The sequence below is a fragment of the Daktulosphaira vitifoliae genome, unplaced genomic scaffold (assembly GCF_025091365.1).
Source record: "Daktulosphaira vitifoliae isolate Bord-2020 unplaced genomic scaffold, ASM2509136v1 Scaffold_1, whole genome shotgun sequence".
NCBI lineage: Eukaryota > Metazoa > Arthropoda > Insecta > Hemiptera > Phylloxeridae > Daktulosphaira > Daktulosphaira vitifoliae.
Genome location: NW_026099572.1, coordinates 3,920,801 through 3,921,939, shown reverse-complemented (window position 1 = coordinate 3,921,939; position 1,139 = coordinate 3,920,801).

Genomic DNA, 1,139 nt, shown 5'->3' with positions numbered 1-1,139 from the left:
AAATAATTTGTTTTAATAAATTATTGTAGAGTTTTATGAACTATTTTACTATTAACAAAAATTAAAAAAACTCAATATTGTCTGAGAAATTGAGTATCTAACTAGATTTCGATCACTCTGTATATATTTAGAGTGACTTATTAAGTATACTACCACTCATTTTTTAGTAAAATAATGATTTTTATATAAAAATGTATAGATTAAAATGTAATTAATTATTCTAAACTATTGTGAATATCTAATTTATTGCAAGAGAAAATTATTCCTGTATGAAAATTATAGGGGTAACTTTCGATAGTTAAATGGGAACCTATTATTACTTTTTTCTATTAAATGAAAAATGGTCTTAATAAAATATCGACTGGTCGATAAACAGTTTTGTACTATTAATTTTTGAGTTAATATAATTAGTTATAAGAGAGAGGTTTTAAATTTTTATTTAAATAATTATTACCTTAGACTACACTTAAAGCTTATATTTTATTATTTGTTACTAACAAAAAAAGCATTAAAATAAAAATGTTTACTTATTAAACATTTTGAAAAATCATTTTTTATGCTTTTCCTTTAAAACATTTTGATGAGCCTATAACAATTTCAGGAGTACTTTTTATGTTAGAAACATTTTAGCACATAGAGTGGATATGAAAGCGGACGGAATATATGTACACTAATACGCTTTACAATAACAGTAGAATGGTTCATTGAAAAACAAAAATTACAGGACACATATTTTGTTGAAATTTTTTTTTCTATCGTATCATTTAACTAAAAATTGGAGTTCCCATTAAAAACAATTAAAGTTTAAGTTTTAACACTGAAGTGATGAAAAAAACGTATTTAACTACATATTATGGTAGAAGTTCTTATTTAATTCATTTTTTCCTTTACAAAAATTTTCAGCAGTTTTTGAGAAAATGAGTGCCTTATCCTTATTTAATCACTCTGTAGATATTAATTGAAAAAGTTCAGAGTTATCTTCGAGGGGTACTCGCAGGATAATAATAGATTTAATAATAGTATATGGATTTTTTACGAGAACATTATTGGGCACATCAATAATAAAAAACGGTAGCACAGTGGGGTCGAGGCACAGTGTGGACGAGGCATAGATGGGACAAGTATAGATGATATCTGAC